We start from the raw sequence: 22,284 nt of genomic DNA on the forward strand, positions 1-22,284 counted from the left end.
GGCAAAACGTGCCCTGAGGCGATTGAAATGACAGTTGAGCTCATTGATATGCGCAGGCAGACCCAGTTACTATGCCAACGCCTACGAACTTCACTTGAACCCCAGCAAAGAGCCTCTGCCACATAATATCAGCTCTTAAAGCGAAACTCACATAACAAATGCAAATCTAGCTTTATCACATGACACATGCCCCTGAGAGAGAATGTGTGCGCCAAAGTGGATTTAAAAGTGAGCCAAACTAGCTCTTAAAGGGCCAACGCGCCAAAGTGATTGTTAAAGGGCCAGCGCACCCAAATGAGTCTTAAAGGGCCGACACACCAAATCGGAGGCTGAGCCACCCCGGCCTCCATATCGGAGGCTGAGCCACCCCGGCTTCCAAATCAGAGGCTCTTTGACCTCGGCCTCCAAATCGGAAGCTCAACGACCCCGGCCTCCAAATTGGAGGCTGAGCGACCCCAGCCTCCAAATCTTACCCAGAGTTGCCCCGCCCACCAAATCGGACCCTAAGAGGCCCCGCCCACCAAATCGGACCCAGAGTGTTCCCGCCCACCAAATTGGACCCAGAGTGGTCCCGCCCACCAAATTGGACCCAGAGGGGCTCCGCCCACAAAATCAGACCCAGAGGGGCCCCTGCCACAAAATCAGACCCTGAGGGGCCCCTGCCACAAAATCAGACCCTGAGGGGCCGCGGCCACAAAATCGGACGCTGATGGGCCCCAGTCACAAAATTGGACCCTGATAGGCCCCGGCCACAAAATCGGATCCTGAGGGGCCCCAACCACAAAATCGGACCCTGAGGGGACCCAACCACAAAATCGGACCCTGAGAGGCCCCGCCCACCAAATTGGACCCAGAGTGGTCCCGCCCACGAAATTGGACCCAGAGGAGCCCCACCCACAAAATCGGACCCAGAGGGGCCCCTGCCACAAAATCGGACCCAGAGGGGCCGCGGCCACAAAATCGGACCCTGAGGGGCCGCGGCCACAAAATCGGACCCTGAGGGGACCCAACCACAAAATTGGACCCTGAGGGGACCCAACCACAAAATTGGACCCTGAGGGGCCCCACCCACAAAATCAGGCCCTGAGGGGCCCCACCCACAAAATCAGACCATGAGGCCAAAGTGGCCCCTGAGAGGCACCCACAGTTAAATCGTATCCTGAGTTGAAAGTCTTGCAGGGGCAGCAGGCAAGTCTCTCTTAAAGGGGCAGCCCGGGCACCATTTCAAACCACTATCTGTACTTCCTTCAGGAAATACACATCTAGTATTAATATTGTAATCCGACCGCTGCTAACTCATTCTTATTATTCAGTTGATTTCCGCAATTAATGCGGCCCGAACCGCTACACGCACAGACTCCGTTGAGGTGTCGTTTCGAAGCCAGCGTCCACGAGAGGTGTGCTAAGTAATTTTTATTATTAAGTTGAATTCCGCAATTAATACAGCACGAACCGCTACACGCACAGACGCCGTTGAGGTGTCGTTTCGAAGCCAGTGTCCACGAGAGGTGTGCTAAGTATTTTTCGTGTCGATCGGATTTGTAGTTTTTGCGCAATTTGCGTTTGAAATTTTTTTTTCCCGTCATTGGAATGCACTGTCTCCAATGCTTTTCAATGGGTAATGGCAAAACGTGCCCTGAGGCGATTGAAATGGCAGTTGAGCTCATTGATATGCGCAGGCAGACCCAGTTACTATGCCAACGCCTACGAACGTCACATGACATCCCAAGGACAGAGCTTCTGCCACATAATATCAGCTCTTAAAGTGAAACCCACAGTACAAATGCAAATCTAGCTTCATCACATGACACATGCCCCTGAGATAGAATGTGCGACAAAGTGGATTTAGAAGCCCAGTGAGCCACCCTGGCTCTTAAAGGGCCGACGTGCCACAGTGATTCTTAAAGGGCCAGCGCACCGAAATGAGTCTTAAAGGGCTGGCGCACCAAATCGAAAGCTGAGTGACCCCGGCCTCCAAATCGGAGGCTGAGCCACCCCAGCCTCCAAATCGGAAGCTGAACCACCCCGGCCTCCAAATCGGAGGCTGAGCCAGCCTGGCCTCCAAATCGGACCCAGTGTGGCCCCGCTCAAAAAATCAGACCCAGAGTAGCACAGCCCACCAAATCGGATCCTGAGGGGCCCACCCACCAAATCAGACTCCGAGTGGCCCCGCCCACCAAATCGGACCCTGAAGGGCTCCGTCCACCAAATCGGACCCTGAGGAGCCCCGCCCACCAAATTAGACCCTGAGAAGCCCCGCCCACCAAATCGGACCCAGAGTGACCCCGCCCACCAAATCGGACCCTGAAGGGCCCCGCCCATCAAATCGGACCCTGAGGGGCCCCGCCCACCAAATCGGAACCTGAGGAGCCCCGCCCACCAAATCGGACCCAGATTGACCCCGCCCACCAAATCGGACCCCGATGAGCCCCGCCCACCAAATCGGACCCAGATTGACCCCGCCCACAAAATCGGACCCTGAAGGGCCCCGCCCACCAAATCGGACCCTGAAGGGCCCCGCCCACCAAATCGGACCCGGGGGGCCCCGCCCACCAAATCGGACCCAGGGGGCCCCGCCCACCAAATCGGACCATGAGGGGCCCCGCCCACCAAATCGGACCATGAGGGGCACCGCCCACTAAATCGGACCCAGAGGGGCCCCGATCACCAAAATGGACCCAGGGGGCTCCACCCACAAAATCAGACCCTAAGGGGCCCCACCCACAAAATCAGACCCTGAGTGGGCCCGGCCACAAAATCAGACCCTGAGGGGCCCCAACCACAAAATCGGACCCTGAGAGACCCCGGCCACAAAATCTAACCTAGAGGGGCCCCAGTCACAAAATAGGACCCTCAGGGGCCCCAACCACAAAATCAGACCCTGAGGTGCCCCAGTCACAAAATCGGATACTGAGGGGCCCCACCCACAAAATCAGACCCTGAGGGGCCCCACTCACAAAATCGGACCCTGAGAGACCCCGGCCACAAAATCGAACCCAGAGGGGCCCCAGTCACAAAATCAGACCCTAAGGGGCCCAGGTCACGAAATCGGACCCTGAGGGGCCCCACCCACAAAATCAGACCCTGAGGGGCCCCACCCACCAAATTAGACCCTGAGGGGCCCCACCCTCAAAATCAGACCCTGAGGGGCCCCAGCCACAAAATCAGACCCTGAGGGGCCCCAGCCACAAAATCGGACTCTGAGGGGCCCCACCCACAAAATCGGACCCTGAGGGGCCCCACCCACAAATCCAGACCCTGAGGGGACCCGGCCACAAAATCAGACCCTGAGGGGCCCCAGCCACAAAATCGGACTCTGAGGGGCCCCACCCACAAAATCAGACCCTGAGGGTCCCCGGTCACAAAATCGGACCCTGAGGGGCCCCACTTACAGAATCGGACCCTGATGGGCCGCACCCACAAAATCAGACCCTGAGGGACCCCAGCCACAAAATCAGACCCTGAGGGGCCCCAGCCACAAAATCGGACCCTGAGGGGGCCCACCCGCAAAATCGGACCCTAAGGGGCCCCACCCACAAAATCGGACCCTGAGGGGCCCCACCCGCAAAATCGGACCCTGAGGAGCCCCACCCGCAAAATCGGACCCTGAGTGGCTCCACCCGCAAAATCGGACCCTGAGGGGCCCCGGCCCCAAAAATCGGACCCTGAGGGGCCCCAACCACAAAATCAGACCCTGAGAGGCACCGGCTACAAAATCGGACCCTGAGGGGCCCCGGACACAAAATCGGACCCTGAGGGGCCCCGGCCACAAAATCGGACCCTGAGGGGCCCAACCCACAAAATCAGACTCAGTGTCCCCGCCCACCAAATTGGACCCTGAAGGGCCCCATCCACCAAATCGGACCCAAAGTGGCCCCGCCCACCAAATCAGACCCAGAGTGGCCCCGCCCACCAAATCGGACCCTGAGGGGCGCTGGCCACAAAATCGGACCCTGAGGGGCCCCAACCACAAAATCAGACCCTGAGGGGCCCCGGCTACAAAACCGGACCCTGAAGGCCCCCAACCACAAAACCGGACCCTGAGGGGCCCCAACCACAAAATCAGACACTGAGGTGCCCCAACCACAAAATCAGACCCTGAGGGGCCCCAACCACAAAATCAGACCCTGAGGGGCCCCGGCCACAAAATCGAACCCAGAGGGGACCCACCCACAAAATTGGACCCTGAGGGGCCCCGCCCACCAAATCGGACCCTGAGGGGCCCCGCCCACCAAATCGGACCCTGAGGGGCCCCACCCACAAAATCGGACCCTGAGGGGCCCCGCCAACCAAATCGGACTCTTAGGGGCCCCACCCACAAAATCGGACCCTGAGGGGTCACACCCACAAAATAGGAGCCTGAGGGATCCCGGCCAACAATTCAAGCCCTGAGGGTCCCCGGTCACAAAATCGGACCCTGAGGGGCCCCACTTACAGAATCGGACCCTGATGGGCCGCACCCACAAAATCAGACCCTGAGGGACCCCAGCCACAAAATTGGACCCTGAGGGGCCCCAGCCACAAAATTGGACCCTGAGGGGCCCCACCCACAAAATCAGACTCTGAGGGGCCCCGGCCATAAAATCAGACCCTGAGGGGACCCGGCCATAAAATCGGACCCTGAGGGGCCCCGGACACAAAATCAGACCATGAGGGGCCCCACCCACAAAATCAGACCATGAGGGGCCCCACCCACAAAATCGGACCCTGAGGGTCCCCACCCATAAAATCGGACCCTGAGGGGACCCACCCACAAAATCGGAACCTGAGGGGCCACACCCACAAAATCGGACCCTGAGGGGCCACACCCACAAAATCAGACCGAGGGGCCCCACCCACAAAATCAGACCCTGAGGCCAAAGTGGCCCCTGAGAGGCACCCACATTTAAAACGGATCTTGAGTTGAAAGTCTTGCAGGGGCAGCAGGCAAGTCTCTCTTAAAGGGGCAGCCCGGGCACCATTTCAAACCACTATCTGTACTTCCTTCAGGAAATACACATCTAGTTATTATAGTGGTTTGAAAAAACCACTATATTGTAATCCGAACGCTGCTAACTTATTCTTCTTCTTATTATTATTATTATTAAGTTGATTTCCGCAATTAATGCGGCCTGAACCGCTACACGCACAGACTCCGTTGAGGTGTCGTTTCGAAGCCAGCGTCCATGAGACGTGTGCTAAGTATTTTTCGTGTCGATCGGATTTGTAGTTTTTGCGCAATTTGCGTTTGAAAATTTTTTTTCCCGTCATTGGAATGCACTGTCTCCAATGCTTTTCAATAGGAAATGGCAAAACGTGCCCTGAGGCGATTGAAATGACAGTTGAGCTCATTGATATGCGCAGGCAGACCCACTTACTATGCCAACGCCTACGAACTTCACTTGAACCCCAGCACAGAGCCTCTGCCACATAATATCAGCTCTTAAAGCGAAACCCACAGCACAAATGCAAATCTAGCTTCATCACATGACACATGCCCCTGAGAGAGAATGTGTGCGCCAAAGTGGATTTAAAAGAAGCCCAGTCAGCCAAACTAGCTCTTAAAGGGCCAACGCTCCAAAGTGATTGTTAAAGGGCCAGCGCACCCAAATGATTCTTAAAGGGCCGACACACCAAATCGGAGACTGAGCCACCCCGGCCTCCAAATGGGAGGCTGATCCACCCCGGCCTCCAAATCGGAGCCTGATCCACCCCGGCCTCCAAATCGGAGGCTGATCGACCCAGGCCTCCAAATCAGAGGCTGAGCCACCCCAGCCTCCAAATAGGAGGCTGAGCCACCCCGGCCTCCAAATCGGAGGCTGATCGACCCCGGCCTCCAAATCGGAGGCTGAGCCACCCCGGCCTCCAAATCGGAGGCTGATCCACCCCGGCCTCCAAATCGGAGGCTGATCCACCCCGGCCTCCAAATCGGAGGCTGATCCACCCCGGCCTCCAAATCGGAGGCTGAGCCACCCCGGCCTCCAAATCGGAGGCTGATCGACCCCGGCCTCCAAATCGGAGGCTGATCCACCCCGGCCTCCAAATCGGAGGCTGAGCCACCCCGGCCTCCAAATCGGAGGCTGAGCCACCCCGGCCTCCAAATCGGAGGCTGAGCCACCCCGGCCTCCAAATCGGAGGCTGAGCCACCCCGGCCTCCAAATCGGAGGCTGATCCTCCCCGGCCTCCAAATCAGAGGCTGATCCACCCCGGCCTCCAAATCGGAAGCTGATCCACCCCGGCCTCCAAATCGGAGGCTGATCGACCCAGGCCTTCAAATAGGAGGCTGAGCCACCCCGGCCTCCAAATAGGAGGCTGAGCCACCCCGGCCTCCAAATCGGAGGCTGATCGACCCCGGCCTCCAAATCGGAGGCTGATCGACCCCGGCCTCCAAATCGGAGGCTGATCGACCCCGGCCTCCAAATCGGAGGCTGAGCCACCCCGGTCTCCAAATCGGAGGCTGAGCCACCCCGGCCTCCAAATCGGAGGCTGAGCCACCCCGGCCTCCAAATCGGAGGCTGATCCACCCCGGCCTCCAAATCGGAGGCTGATCCACCCCGGCCTCCAAATCGGAGGCTGATCCACCCCGGCCTCCAAATCGGAGGCTGAGCCACCCCGGCCTCCAAATCGGAGGCTGAGCCACCCTGGCCTCCAAATCGGAGGCTGAGCCACCCCGGCCTCCAAATCGGAGGCTGAGCCACCCCGGCCTCCGAATCGGAGGCTGAGCCACCCCGGCCTCCAAATTGGAGTCTCATCGACCCCGGCCTCCAAATCAGAGGCTTTTTGACCTCGGCCTCCAAATCGGAAGCTCAACGACCCCGGCCTCCAAATTGGAGGCTGAGCGACCCCAGCCTCCAAATCTTACCCAGAGTGGCCCCGCCCACCAAATCGGACCCTGTGGGGCCCCGCCCACCAAATCGAACCCTGAGAGGCCCCGCCCACCAAATCGGACCCAGAGTGGTCCCGCCCACCAAATTGGACCCAGAGTGGTCCCGCCCACCAAATTGGACCCAGAGGGGCTCCGCCCACAAAATCAGACCCAGAGGGGCCCCTGCCACAATATCAGACCCTGAGGGGCCGCGGCCACAAAATCGGACCCTGATGGGCCCCAGTCACAAAATTGGACCCTGATAGGCCCCGGCCACAAAATCGGACCCTGAGGGGCCCCAACCACAAAATCGGACCCTGAGGGGCCCCAACCACAAAATCGGACCCTGAGAGGCCCCGCCCACCAAATTGGACCCAGAGTGGTCCCGCCCACCAAATTGGACCCAGAGGGGCCCCACCCACAAAATCGGACCCAGAGGGGCCCCTGCCACAAAATCGGGCCCTGAGGGGCCACGGCCACAAAATCAGACCCTGAGGGGCCGCGGCCACAAAATCGGACCCTGAGGGGCCCCAACCACAAAATCGGACCCTGAGGGGACCCAACCACAAAATCGGACCCTGAGGGGCCCCTGACACAAAATCGGACCCTGAGGGGCCTCAGCCACAAAATCGGACCCTGAGGGGCCCAACCCACAAAATCGGACCCTGAGGGGACCTGCCCACCAAATTGGACCCTGAGGGGCCCCGCCCACCAAATCGGACCCTGAGAGGTCCCACCCACAAAATCGGACCCTGACGGGCCCCGGCCACAAAATCGGACCCTGAGGGGCCCCACCTGCAAAATTGGACCCTGAGGGGTTCCGGCCACAAAAATCGGATCCTGATTGGCCCCGGCCACAAAATCGGACCCTGAGGGGCCCCAGCCACAAAATCGGACCTTGAGGGGCCCCACCCACCAAATCAGACCCTGAGGGGCCCCGGCCACCAAATCGGACCCTGAGTGGCCCCGGTCACAAAATCGGACCCTGAGAGGCCCCACCCAAAAAAATCGGACCCTGAGGGGCCCCACCCACAAAATCAGGCCCTGAGGGGCCCCACCCACAAAATCAGACCATGAGGCCAAAGTGGCCCCTGAGAGGCACCCACAGTTAAATCGTATCCTGAGTTGAAAGTCTTGCAGGGGCAGCAGGCAAGTCTCTCTTAAAGGGGCAGCCCGGGCACCATTTCAAACCACTATCTGTACTTCCTTCAGGAAATACACATCTAGTATTAATGTTGTAATCTGACCGCTGCTAACTTATTCTTATTATTCAGTTGATTTCTGCAATTAATGCGGCACGAACCGCTACACGCACAGACTCCATTGAGGTGTCATTTCGAAGCCAGCGTCCACGAGAGGTGTGCTAAGTAATTTTCGTGTCGATTGGATTTGTAGTTTTTGCGCAATTTGCATTAGAAATTTTTTTTCCCGTCATTTGAATGTATTGTTTCAATGCTTTTCAATGGGGAAATTTTGCCTTAGAGAAAATATGCCCTGAGGCGATTCAAATGGCAGTTTAGCTCATTGATATGCGCAGGCAGACCCAGTTACTATGCCAACGCCAAAGAACTTCACATGACGCCCTCAGGACACAGTTTCTGGCGATAATATCAGCTCTTAAAGCGAAACCCACAGCACAAATGCAAATCTAGCTTCATCACATGACACACGCCCCTGAGAGAGAATGTACGCCAAAGTGAATTTAGAAGCCCAGTGCGCCAAACTAACTCTTAAACAGCCGACCCGCCTAAGTGAATCTTAAAGCGCACCAAATTGAGCCTTAAAGGGCCGGCGCGCCAATTCGAATGTTGAGTGACCCCAGGCTCCAAATCAGAGGCTGATCGACCCTGGCCTACAAATCGGAGGCTGAGCCACCCAGGCCAACAAATCGGCCCCGGAGTGGCCCCGCCCTCCAAATCGGACCCAGAGAGGCCCCGCCCACCAAATTGGACCCTGAGGGGCCCCGCTCACCAAATCAGACCCATAGTGCCCCCGCCCTCCAAATCAGACTCAGAGTGGTCCCGCCTACCAAATTGTACCCTGAAGGGGCCCGCCCACCAAATTGGACCCAGAGTGGCCCCGCCCACCAAATCAAACCCTGAGGGGTCCCACCCACCAAATCTGACCCTAAGGGGCCCCGCCCACCTAATCAGACCCAAAGTGGCCCCGCCCACCAAATCAGGCCATGAGGGGCGCCTCGAACCAAATCAGACCCTCAAGGGCCCCGCCTGCCAAATCATACCCTGAAGAGGCCCACCCACCAAATCAGATCCTGAGGGGACCCGCCCACCAAATCGGACCCTGAGAGGCCCCGTCTACCAAATCGGAACCAGAGGAGCCCCGCCCACGAAATTGGACCCTGTGGGGCCCCACTCACCAAATCGGACACTGTGGGGCCCGCCCACCAAATTGGACCCAGAGTGGCCCCTCCCACCAAATCAGACCCTGTGGGGCCCCGCCCATCAAGTCAGACCATGTGGTGCCCCACCCACCAAATCGAACTCTGAGGGGCCCCGCCCACCAAATCGGACCCAGAGGGGTCCCACCTGCCAAATCAGACCCTGAGGGGCCGTGCCCACCAAACCGGACCCTGAGGGTCCTCGCCCACCAAATCGGCCCACCAATTCAAGCCCTGAGGAGCCCAGTCCACTGAATCGGATCCTGAGGGGCCCCACCCACCAAATCAGACCCTGAGGGGCCCCACAGGCCAAAGTGGCCCCTGAGAGGCACCCACAGGTAAAACGGATACTGAGTTGAAAGTCGTGCAGGGGCAGCAGGCAAGTCTCTCTTAAAGTCGCAGCCCGGGCACCATTTCAAACCACTAACTGTACTTCCTTCAGGAAATACACATCTAGTTATTATTATTATTCAGTTGATTTTCCGCAATTAATGCGGCCCGAACCGCTACACGCAGACTCCGTTGAGGTGTTGTTTGGAAGCCAGTGTCCACGAGTGGTGTGCTAAGTAATTTTCGTGTCGATCAGATTTGTAGTTTTTGCGCAATTTGCGTTTGAAAAAACATTTTCCTCAATGCATTTCAATGGGAAAGTGTTGCCACAGAGAAAACATGCCCTGAGGCGATTCAAATGGCAGTTAAGCTCATTGATATGCGCAGGCAGACCCAGTTACTATGCCAACGCCTACGAACTATACATGACCCCCCCCCCCAGGACAGAGTTTCTGGCAGATAATATCAGCTCTTAAAGCGAAACCCAAAGCACAAATGCAAATCTAGCTTCATCACATGACGCATGCCCCTGAGAGAGAATATGCGCCAAACTGGATTTAGAAGCCCAGTGAGCCAAACTGGCTCTTAAAGGGCCGACACGCCAAAGTGATTCTTAAAGGGCCGGCGCGCCAAATCGAAAGCTGAGTGACCCCAGGCTCCAAATCGGAGGCTGAACCACCCTGGTCTCCAAATCGGAGGCTGATCGACCCTGACCTACAAATCGGACGCTGAGCCACTCTGGCCTCCAAATCAGACCCAGAGTGGCCCCGCCCACCAAATCGGACCCTGAGGGGCCCCGCCCACCAAATCGGACCCTGAGGGGCCCCGCCCACCAAATCGGACCCTGAGGGGCCCCGCCCACCAAATCGGACCCTGAGGGGCCCCGCCCACCAAATCGGATCCAGAGGGGCTCCGCCCAGAAAATCAGACCCTAAGGGGCCCCACCCACAAAATCGAACCCTGAGGGGCTCCGGCCACAAAATCAGACCCTGACGGATCCCTTCCACCAACTCAAGCCCTGAGGAGCCCAAGCCACCGAATCGGATCCTGAGCTGCCCCACCCACCAAATCAGACCCTGAGGGGCCCCACAGGCCAAAGTGGCCCCTGAGAGGCACCCACAGTTAAAACGGATTCTGAGTTGAAAGTCTTGTAGAGGCAGCAGGCAAGTCTCTCTTAAAGGGGCAGCCCGGGCTCCATTTCAAAGCACTAACTGTTTTTCCTTCAGGAAATACACATCTAGTTCTTCTTATTATTATTATAGTGGTTTGAAAAAACCACTATATTGTAATCCGAACGCTGCTAACTTATTCTTCTTCTTATTATTATTAAGTTGATTTCCGCAATTAATGCGGCCCGAACCGCTACACGCACAGACTCCGTTGAGGTGTCGTTTCGAAGCCAGCGTCCATGAGAGGTGTGCTAAGTATTTTTCGTGTCGATCGGATTTGTAGTTTTTGCGCAATTTGCGTTTGAAAATTTTTTTTCCCGTCATTGGAATGCACTGTCTCCAATGCTTTTCAATAGGAAATGGCAAAACGTGCCCTGAGGCGATTGAAATGGCAGTTGAGCTCATTGATATGCGCAGGCAGACCCAGTTACTATGCCAACGCCTACGAACTTCACTTGAACCCCAGCACAGAGCCTCTGCCACATAATATCAGCTCTTAAAGCGAAACCCACAGCACAAATGCAAATCTAGCTTCATCACATGACACATGCCCCTGAGAGAGAATGTGTGCGCCAAAGTGGATTTAAAAGAAGCCCAGTGAGCCAAACTAGCTCTTAAAGGGCCAACGCGCCAAAGTGATTGTTAAAGGGCCAGCGCACCCAAATGAGTCTTAAAGGGCCGACACACCAAATCGGAGGCTGAGCCACCCCGGCCTCCAAATCGGAGGCTGAGCCACCCCGGCCTCCAAATCGGAGGCTGAGCCACCCCGGCCTCCAAATCGGAGGCTGAGCCACCCCGGCCTCCAAATCGGAGGCTGAGCCACCCCGGCCTCCAAATCGGAGGCTGAGCCACCCCGGCCTCCAAATCGGAGGCTCATCAACCCCGGCCTCCAAATCGGAAGCTCATCCACCCCTGCCTCCAAATCGGAGGCTCTTTGACCTCGGCCTCCAAATTGGAGGCTGAGCGACCCCAGCCTCCAAATCTTACCCAGAGTGGCCCCACCCACCAAATTGGACCCAGAGGGGCCCCAAGCACAAAATCGGACCCTGAGGGGACCCAACCACAAAATCGGACCCTGAGGGGCCCCTGACACAAAATCGGACCCTGAGGGGCCCCTGACACAAAATCGGACCCTGAGGGGCCCCGGCCACAAAATCGGACCCTGAGGGGCCCTGCCCACCAAATTGGACCCTGAGGGGCCCTGCCCACCAAATTGGACCCTGAGGGGCCCCGCCCACCAAATCGGACCCTGAGAGGCCCCACCCAAAAAATCGGACCCTGACGGGCCCCGGCCACAAAATCAGACCCTGAGGGGCCCCACCCACAAAATTGGACCCTGAGGGGTTCCGGCCACAAAAATCGGATCCTGAGTGGCCCCGGCCACAAAATCGGACCCTGAGGGGCCCCAGCCACAAAATCGGACCTTGAGGGGCCGCACCCACCAAATCAGACCCTGAGGGGCCCCGGCCACCAAATCGGACCCTGAGGGGCCCCGGCCACCAAATCGGACCCTGAGTGGCCCCGGCCACCAAATCGGACCCTGAGGGGCCCCACCCACAAAATCGGACCCTGAGGGGCCCCACCCACAAAATCAGGCCCTGAGGGGCCCCACCCACAAAATCAGACCCTGAGGCCAAAGTGGCCCCTGAGAGGCACCCACAGTTAAATCGTATCCTGAGTTGAAAGTCTTGCAGGGGCAGCAGGCAAGTCTCTCTTAAAGGGGCAGCCCGGGCACCATTTCAAACCACTATCTGTACTTCCTTCAGGCAATACACATCTAGTATTAATGTTGTAATCCGAACGCTGCTAACTTTTTCTTTTTTTTCAGTTGATTTCCGCAATTAATGCGGCCCAAACCGCTACACACACAGACTTCGTTGAGGTGTCGTTTCGAAGCCAGCGTCCACGAGAGGTGTGCTAAGTATTTTTCGTGTCGATCGGATTTGTAGTTTTTGCGCAATTTGCGTTTGAAAATTTTTTTTCCTCTCATTGGAATGCATGTCTTCAATGGGCAACTTAAAATGTGCCCTGAGGCAATTCAAATGGCAGTAAAGCTCATTGATATGCGCAGGCACACCCATTTACTATGTCAACGCCTACGAACGTCACATGACGCCCCCAGGACAGAGCTTCTGGCACATAATATCAGCTCTTAAAGCGAAACCCACAGCACAAATGCAAATCTAGCTTCATCACAGGACACATGCCCCTGAGAGAGAATGTGCGCCAAAGTGGATTTAGAAGAAGCCCAGTGAGCCAAACTAGCTCTTAAAGGGCTGACGTGCCAAAGTGATTGTTAGAGGGCTCCGCTCACCAAATCAGACCCAGAGTGGCCCCACCCAGCAAATCGGACCCAGAGTAGCCTCGTCCACCAAATCGAACCCTGAGAGGCCCCACCCACCAAATCAGCCCCCGAGTGTCCCCGCCCACCAAATCGGCCCCGCCCACCAAATCGGCCCCCGAGTGGTCCCGCCCACCAAATTGGACACAGAGGGGCTCCGCCCACAATATCAGACCCTAAGGGGCCCCACCCACAAAATCGGACTGAGGGGAACCGGCCACAAAATCAGACCCTGAGGGGCCCCAACAAAATCAGACCCTGAGGGGCCTCGGCCACAAAATCGGACCCTGATGGGCCCCGGTCACAAAATCGGACCTTGAGGGGCCCCGGCCACAAAATCGGACCCTGAGGGGCCCCGGCCACAAAATCGGACCCTGAGGGGTCCCAACCACAAAATCGGACCCTGAGGGGCCCAACCCACAAAATCGGACCCTGAGGGGCCCCGGCCAGAAATTCAGACCCTGAGGGGCCCCGCCTACCAAATCAGACAAAGAGTGGCCCCACCTACAAAATCGGAACCTGAGGGGCCCCAACCACAAAATCGGACCCTGAGGAGCCCCGGCCACAAAATCGGGCCCTGAAGGGCCCCACCCACAAAATTGGACCCTGAGGGGCCCCGGCCACAAAATCGGACCCTGAGGGTCCCCACCCACAAAATCGGACCCTGAGGGGATCCGGCCACAGAATCAGACCCTGAGGGGCCCCGGCCACAGAATCGGACCCTGAGGGGCCCCACTCAAAAAATTGGACCCTGAGGGGCCCACCCACAAAATCGGACCCAGAGGGGCCACACCTGCAAAATCAGACCCTGACAGGCCACACCCACAAAATCGGACCCTGAGGGGCCACACCCACAAAATAGGAGCCTGAGGGATCCCAGCCAACAATTCAAGCCCTGAGGAGCCCAGGCCAAGGAATCAGATCCTTAGGGGCCCCACCCACCAAATCAGACCCTGAGACCAAAGTGGCCCCTGAGAGGCACATACAGTTAAAACGGATCCCGAGTTGAAAGTCTTGCAGGGACAGCAGGCAAGTCTCTCTTAAAGGGGCAGCCCGGGCACCATTTCAAACCACTATCTGTACTTCCTTCAGGAAATACACATCTAGTATTACAATTATAATGCGTCAATCACAAGTTATTCAGTTGATTTCCGCAATTAATGCGTCCCGAACCGCTACACGCACAGACTCCGTTGAGGTGTCGTTTCGAAGCCAGCGTCCATGAGAGGTGTGCTAAGTATTTTTTGTGTCGATCGGATTTGTAGTTTTTGTGCAATTTGTGTTTGAAAATTTTTTTTCCCGTCATTGGAATGCACTGTCTCAATGCTTTTCAATGGGAAACTTAAAAAGTGCCCTGAGGCGATTGAAATGGCAGTAAAGCTCATTGATATGCGCAGGCACACCCAGTTACTATGCCAACGCCTACGAACGTCACATGATGCCAGCAGGACAGAGCTTCTGCCACATAATATCAGCTCTTAAAGCGAAACCCACAGCACAAATGAAAATCTACCTTCATCACATGACGCATGCCCCTGAGAGAGAATGTGCGCCAAAGTGTATTTAGAAGCCCAGTGAGCCAAACTGGCTCTTAAAGGGCCGAAGCGCCAAAGTGATTCTTAAAGGGCCGCCGCACCGAAATGAGTATTAAAGGGCCGACGCGCCAAATCGAAAGCTGAGTGACCCCAGGCTCCAAATCGGAGGCTGAGCCACCCCGGCCTTAAAATCGGAGGCTGAGCCACCCTGGCCTCCAAATCGGACCCAGAGTGGCCCCGCCCACCAAAAACGGACCCAGAGTGGCACAGCCCACCAAATCGGACACTGAGGGCCCCCGCCCACCAAATCAGGCTCAGAGTTGCCCCACCCACCAAATCGGACCCTGAAGGGCCCCGCCCACCAAATAGGACCCAGAGGGGCCCTGCCCACCAAATCAGACCCTGAGGAGCTCCGTCCACCAAATCGGACCCAGAGTGACCCCGTCCACCAAATCGGATAATGAAGGGCCCCGCCCACCAAATCGGAAGCAGAGGGGCCCCGCCCACCAAATCGGACCGTGAGGAGCCCCGCCCACCAAATCAGACCCTGAGAGGCCCCGGCCACAACATCGGACCCTGAGGGGCCCCACTCACAAAATCGGACCCTGAGGGGCCCCAACCACAAAATCGGATCCTGAGGGGCCCCACCCACAAAATCGGATCCTGAGGGGCCCCAACCACAAAATCGGACCCTGAGGGGCCCCACCCACAAAATTGGACCCTCAGGGGCCCCGGCCACAAAATCGGACCCTGAGGGACCCCGGCCACAAAATCAGATCCTGAGGGGCCCCAACCACAAAATCGGACCCTGAGAGGCTCAGGCCGCAAAATCGGACCCTGAGGGGCCCCAACCACAAAATCGGATCCTGAGAGGCACCGACCGGCCACAAAATCGGACCCTGAGGGGCCACGGACACAAAATCGGACCCTGAGGGGCCCAACCCACAAAATCGGACCCTGAGGGGCCCAACCCACAAAATCTGACTCAGTGTCCCCGCCCACCAAATCGGACCCTGAAGGGCCCCGTCCACCAAATCGGACCCAGAGTGGCCCTGCCCACCAAATCGGACCCTGAGGGGCCCCGCCCGCCAAATCGGACCCTGAGGGGCCCCGCTCACCAAATCGGACCCTGAGGGGCCCCGCTCACCAAATCCGACCCTGAGGGGCCCCGGCCACAAAATCGGACCCTGAGGGGCCCCACCCACCAAATCGGACCCTGAGGGGCCCCGGCCACAAAATTGGACCCTGATGGGCCCCACCCACAAAATCGGACCCTGAGGGGCCCCGGCCACAAGATTGGACCCTGAGGGTACCCGGCCACCAAATCGGACCCTGAGGGGCCCCACCCACCAAATCGAACCCTGAGGTGCCCCGGCCACAAAATCAGACCCTGAGGGCCCCACCAACAAAATCGGACCCTGAGGCCAAAGTGGCCCCTGAAAGGCACCCACAGTTAAAACGGATCCTGAGTTGAAAGTCTTGCAGGTGCAGCAGGCAAGTCTCTCTTAAAGGGGCAGCCCGGGCAGCATTTCAAACCACTATCTGTACTTCCTTCAGGAAATACACATCTAGTTATTATTATTAAGTTGATTTCCGCAATTAATACAGCCCGAACCGCTACACGCACAGACGCCGTTGAGGTGTTGTTTCGAAGCCAGCGTCCACGAGAGGTGTGCTAAGTATTTTTCGTGTCGATCGGATTTGTAGTTTTTGCACAATTTGCGTTTGAAATTTTTTTTTCCCGTCATTGGAATGCACTGTCTCCAATGCTTTTCAATGGGTAATGGCAAAACGTGCCCTGAGGCGATTGAAATGGCAGTTGAGCTCATTGATATGCGCAGGCAGACCCAGTTACTATGCCAACGCCTACGAACGTCACATGACATCCCAAGGACAGAGCTTCTGCCACATAATATCAGCTCTTAAAGTGAAACCCACAGCACAAATGCAAATCTAGCTTCATCACATGACACATGCCCCTGAGAGAGAATGTGCGACAAAGTGGATTTAGAAGCCCAGTGAGCCACCCTGGCTCTTAAAGGGCCAACGTGCCACAGTGATTCTTAAAGGGCCAGCGCACCGAAATGAGTCTTAAAGGGCCGGCGCGCCAAATCGAAAGCTGAGTGACCCCGGCCTCCAAATCGGAGGCTGAACCACCCCGGCCTCCAAATCGGAGGCTGAGCCACCCTGGCCTCCAAATCGGACCCAGTGTGGCCCCGCTCAAAAAATCAGACCCAGAGTAGCACAGCCCACCAAATCGGATCCTGAGGGGCCCCGCCCACCAAATCAGACTCCGAGTGGCCCCGCCCACCAAATCGGAACCTGAGGAGCCCCGCCCACCAAATCAGACCCTGAGAAGCCCCGCCCACCAAGTCGGACCCAGAGTGACCCCGCCCACCAAATCGGACCCAGAGGGGCCCCACCCACAAATCCAGACCCTGAGGGGACCCGGACACAAAATCGGACCCTGAGAGACCCCGGCCACAAAATCGGACCCTGAGGGGCCCCAACCACAAAATCAGACCCTGAGGGGCCCCAGTCACAAAATCGGACCCTGAGGGGCCCCACCCACAAAATCAGACCCTGAGGGACCCCAGCCACAAAATCAGAACCTGAGGGGCCCCAACCACAAAATCAGAACCTGAGGGGCCCCACCCACAAAATCAGACCATGAGGGACCCCACCCACAAAATTGGACCCTGAGGGGCCCCGCCCACCAAATTAGACCCTGAGGGGCCCCACCCTCAAAATCGGTCGCTGAGGGGCCCCACCCACAAAATCGGACCCTGAGAGACCCCGGCTACAAAATCGAACCCAGAGGGACCTCAGTCACAAAATCAGACCCTAAGGGGCCCCGGCCACAAAATCGGACCCTGAGGGGCACCACCCACAAAATCAGACCCTGAGGGACCCCAGCCACAAAATCGGACCCTGAGGGGCCCCACCCACAAAATCAGACCCTGAGGGTCCCCGGTCACAAAATCAGACCCTGAGGGGCCCCACCCACAGAATCGGACCCTGATGGGCCCCAACCACAAAATCAGACCCTGAGGTGCCCCGGTCACAAAATCGGACCCTGAGGGGCCCCACCCACAAAATCAGACCCTGAGGGTCCCCGGTCACAAAATCGAACCTAGAGGGGCCCCAGTCACAAAATAGGACCCTCAGGGGCCCCAACCACAAAATCAGACCCTGAGGTGCCCCGGTCACAAAATCGGACCCTGAGGGGCCCCACTCACAAAATCAGACCCTGAGGGGCCCCACCCACAAAACCAGTCCCTGAGGGGCCCCAGCCGCAAAATTAGACCCTGAGGGGCCCCACCCACAAAATCGGACCCTGAGAGACCCAGGCCACAAAATCGAACCCAGAGGGGCCCCAGTCACAAAATCAGACCCTAAGGGGCCCAGGTCACGAAATCGGACCCTGAGGGGCCCCACCCACAAAATCAGACCCTGAGGGGCCCCACCCACCAAATTAGACCCTGAGGGGCCCCACCCTCAAAATCAGACCCTGAGGGGCCCCAGCCACAAAATCAGACCCTGAGGGGCCCCAGCCACAAAATTGGACTCTGAGGTGCCCCACCCACAAAATCGGACCCTGAGGGGCCCCACCCACAAATCCAGACCCTGAGGGGACCCGGACACAAAATCGGACCGTGAGAGACCCCGGCCACAAAATCGGACCCTGAGGGGCCCCAACCTCAAAATCAGACCCTGAGGTGCCCCGGTCACAAAATCGGACCCTGAGGGGCCCCACCCACAAAATCAGACCATGAGGGACCCCAGCCACAAAATCGGACCCTGAGGGGCCCCACCCACAAAATCGGACGCTGAGGGGCCCCGCCCACCAAATTAGACCCTGAGGGGCCCCACCCTCAAAATCGGTCCCTAAGGGGCCCCGGCCACAAAATCGGACCCTGAGGACCCTGAGGGGCTCCACCCGCAAAATTGTACCCTAAGGGGCCCCACCCGCAAAATCGGACCCTGATGGGCCCCACCCGCAAAATCGGACCCTGAGGGGCCCCACCCGCAAAATCGGACCCTGAGGGGCTCCACCCACAAAATCGGACCCTGAGGGGCCCCGGCCACAAAATCGGACCCTGAGGGGCCCAACCCACAAAATCAGACTCAGTGTCCCCGCCCACCAAATTGGACCCTGAAGGGCCCCGTCCACCAAATCGGACCCAAAGTGGCCCTGCCCACCAAATCAGACCCAGAGTGACCCCGCCCACCAAATCGGACCCTGAGGGGCCCCGCCCACCAAATCGGACCCTGAGGGGCCCCACCCACCAAATCGGACCCTGAGGGGCCCCGCCCACTAAATCGGATTCTGAAAGGCCCCAACCACAAAATCGGACCCTGAGGGGCCCCACCCACAAAATCAGACCCTGAGGGTCCCCGCTGACCAAATTGAACTCTGAGGGGCCCCGCCCACCAAATCGGACCCAGAGTGGCCCGCCCACCAAATCAGACCTAGAGTGGAAACGCTCACCAAATCGGACCCCAAGGGACCCCACCCACCAAATCGGACCCCGAGGGGCCCCGCCCACCAAATCGGACCCCGAGGTGCCCCGCCCACCAAATCGGACCCCGAGGGGCCCCACCCACCAAATCGGACCCCGAGCAGCCCCGCCCACCAAATCGGACCCCGAGCGGCCTCGCCCACCAAATCGGACCCCGAGGGATCCCGCCCACCAAATCGGACCCCGAGGGTCCCCGCCAACCAAATTGGACCCTGAGGGGCCCTGCCCACCAAATCGGACTCTGATAGATCCCGCCCACCAAATCAGACCCTGAGGGGCCCAGCTCACCAAATCGGACCCAAAGTGGCCCCGCCCACCAAATTGTACCCAGAGTGGCCCCGCCCACCAAATTGTACCCAGAGTGGCCCCGCCCACCAAATTGTACCCAGAGTGGCCCCGCCCACCAAATTGTACCCTGAGGGGCCCCACCCACAAAATCGGACCCTAAGGGGCCCCACCCACAAAATTGGACCCTGAGGGGCCCCACCCACAAAATTGGACCCTGAGGGGCCCCACCCACAAAATCGGACCCTGAGGGGATCCGGCCACAACATCGGACCCTGAGAGGCCCTACTCACAAAATCGGACCCTGAAGGGCCCTACCCACAAAATCGGACCCTAAGGGGCCCCAACCATAAAATCGGACCCTGACGGGCCCCGGCCACAAAATCGGACCCTGACGGGCCCCGGCCACAAAATCGGACCCTGAGGGGCCCCGGCCACAAAATCGGACCCTGAGGGACCCCACCTACAAAATTGAACCCTGAGGGGCCCCAACCACAAAATCGGATCCTGAGGGGCCCCACCCACAGAATCGGACCCTGAGGGGCCCCACCCACAAAATTGGACCCTCAGGGGCCCCGGCCACAAAATCGGACCCTGAGGGACCCCGGCCACAAAATAAGATCCTGAGGGGCCCCAACCACAAAATCGGACCCTGAGAGGCTCCGGCCGCAAAATCGGACCCTGAGGGGCCCCAACCACAAAATCGGACCCTGAGAGGCACCGGCCACAAAATCTGACCCTGAGGGGCCCCGGACACAAAATCGGACCCTGAGGGGCCCCGGCCACAAAATTGGACCCTGAGGGACCCCGGCCACAAAATAAGATCCTGAGGGGCCCCAACCACAAAATCGGACCCTGAGAGGCTCCGGCCGCAAAATCGGACCCTGAGGGGCCCCACCCACAAAATCGGACCCTAAGGGGCCCCACCCACAAAATTGGACCCTGAGGGGCCCCGGCCACAAAATTGGACCCTGAGGGGCCCCACCCACAAAATCGGACCCTGAGGGGATCCGGCCACAACATCGGACCCTGAGAGGCCCTACTAACAAAATCGGACCCTGAAGGGCCCTACCCACAAAATCGGACCCTAAGGGGCCCCAACCATAAAATCGGACCCTGACGGGCCCTGGCCACAAAATCGGACCCTGACGGGCCCCGGCCACAAAATCGGACCCTGAGGGGCCCCGGCCACAAAATCGGACCCTGAGGGACCCCACCTACAAAATTGAACCCTGAGGGGCCCCAACCACAAAATCGGACCCTGAGGGGCCCCACCCACAAAATCGGACCCTGAGGGGCCCCACCCACAAAATTGGACCCTCAGGGGCCCCGGCCACAAAATCGGACCCTGAGGGACCCCGGCCACAAAATAAGATCCTGAGGGGCCCCAACCACAAAATCGGACCCTGAGAGGCTCCGGCCGCAAAATCGGACCCTGAGGGGCCCCAACCACAAAATCGGACCCTGAGAGGCACCGGCCACAAAATCTGACCCTGAGGGGCCCCGGACACAAAATCGGACCCTGAGGGGCCCCGGCCACAAAATCGGACCCTGAGGGGCCCAACCCACAAAATCAGACCCTGAGGGGCCCTGCCCACCAAATTAGACCCTGAGGGGCCCCACCCTCAAAATCGGACCCTGAGGGGCCCCAGCCACAAAATCAGACCCTGAGGGGCCCCAGCCACAAAATCGGACTCTGAGGGGCCCCACCCACAAAATCGGACCCTGAGGGGCCCCACCCACAAATCCAGACCCTGAGGGGACCCGGCCACAAAATCGGACCCTGAGGGGCCCCGCCCACCAAATCGGACCCTGAGGGGCCCCGCCCACTACATCGGATTCTGAAAGGCCCCAACCACAAAATCGGACCCTGAGGGGCCCCGCTGACCAAATTGAACTCTGAGGGGCCCCGCCAACCAAATCGGACCCAGAGTAGCCCGCCTACCAAATCAGACCTAGAGTGGCCCCGCTCACCAAATCGGACCCCGAGGGGCCCCACCCACCAAATCGGACCCCGAGGGTCCCCGCCCACCAAATCGGACCCTGAGGGGCCCCACCCACCAAATCGGACCCTGAGGGGCCCCGGCCACAAAATTGGACTTTGAGGGGCCCCACCCACAAAATCGGACCCTGAGGGGCCCCGGCCACAAGATTGGACCCTGAGGGGCCCCAACCACCAAATCAGACCCTGAGGGGCCCCGGCCACAAAATCAGACTCTGATAGATCCCGCCCACCAAATCAGACCCTGAGGGGCCCTGCTCACCAAATCAGACCCTGAGGGGCCCCGCTCACCAAATCGGACCCTGAGGGGCCCCACCCACCAAATCGGACCCTGAGGGGCCCCACCCACCAAATCGGACCCTGAGGGGCCCCGGCCACAAGATTGGACCCTGAGGGGCCCCAACCACCAAATCAGACCCTGAGGGGCCCTGGCCACAAAATCGGACCCTTAGGGGCCCCACCCACCAAATCAGCCCCTGAGGGGACCCGGCCACCAAATCGGACCCTGAGGGGCCCCACCCACCAAATCGGACCCTGAGGTGCCCCACCCACAAAATCGGGCCCTGAGGGCCCCACCCACAAAATCGGACCCTGAGGCCAAAGTGGCCCCTGAGAGGCACCCACAGTTAAAAAGGATCCTGAGTTGAAAGTCTTGCAGGTGCAGCAGGCAAGTCTCTCTTAAAGGGGCAGCCTGGGCAGCATTTCAAACCACTATCTGTACTTCCTTCAGGAAATACACATCTAGTTTTATTTTGATATTTATTCCTCAGGCGACAATGGCTTCGGGGATCAAAGTGACAAGTGACGGTGAGTATGTACTCTATGTTATATGTACTGTATGTCTATATGTATGTATT

Source organism: Dendrobates tinctorius, unplaced genomic scaffold, assembly GCF_039654945.1.
Source record: "Dendrobates tinctorius isolate UK_male_01 unplaced genomic scaffold, ASM3965494v1 ptg000008l, whole genome shotgun sequence".
NCBI lineage: Eukaryota > Metazoa > Chordata > Amphibia > Anura > Dendrobatidae > Dendrobates > Dendrobates tinctorius.